General features: G+C 48.5%; 1 protein-coding gene across 1 annotated transcript in view; it reads right to left on the bottom strand.

The window, feature by feature from the left end:
• Positions 1 to 648, bottom strand: part of TOR2A (torsin family 2, member A) — a gene marked incomplete at its 5' end in the record, with an annotated part of 2,742 nt that overhangs the window by 1,757 nt on the left and 337 nt on the right. The gene's annotated exons all lie outside the window — the stretch shown is intronic.

Genomic DNA, 648 nt, shown 5'->3' on the forward strand with positions numbered 1-648 from the left:
CTTGCCAGCTCCTGTCCCGGTGCAGAAACATGTGCCTGCACTCACCCAGAACAGCTCTGGCTCTTTACCAGGGCCGAAGGTACTTCCCAGCCCACACAAAACCACTCACATTGCTTGGGGGCAAGTGTAACTCCTAACCCGAGTACTTCAGTCAGTATGGGATTTATCTTCCTGACAGCATTTCTTCTCAGGAGACAATGCAACAAATAACTTCTCCAAACACCCAGAAAGCAAAGGTCCAGGTGTGCCAATTCCCAGCTCTGCTGAGGGTTTGCCAGTTGGATTTCTTCCCTTTCTCAGCTTTAAGAGACAGAGTGGCACTGGGAAGAGTCTGGAGCTGCTGTTTGAGAGCTGTGTGCTGTGTGAGGAGAGGATTACAAGCCTAGTGATATGCAGCTTTTCACAGCCATCAGGCTGTTTGGAAAGCAATGGGAGAAATTTCAGTGCCTTTCATCTAAGCAAAGCACTTTTGTTTGTGCGTTCAAAGGGCTGTGTAAATATTTAAAGAATGAGAACACGATCAGGGCAAGAACTGCTGCGAGGAAGAGGAAAGTGATAACTGAGTGCCAGAGTATTATCCCAGTTACTAGCAGATCCTTCAGCCAGTGTGTGGAGCCACTCACTCAGCTGTTTGTCTGAGAGGGGGAA

This window comes from Acanthisitta chloris, unplaced genomic scaffold, assembly GCF_000695815.1.
Source record: "Acanthisitta chloris isolate BGI_N310 unplaced genomic scaffold, ASM69581v1 scaffold42601, whole genome shotgun sequence".
NCBI lineage: Eukaryota > Metazoa > Chordata > Aves > Passeriformes > Acanthisittidae > Acanthisitta > Acanthisitta chloris.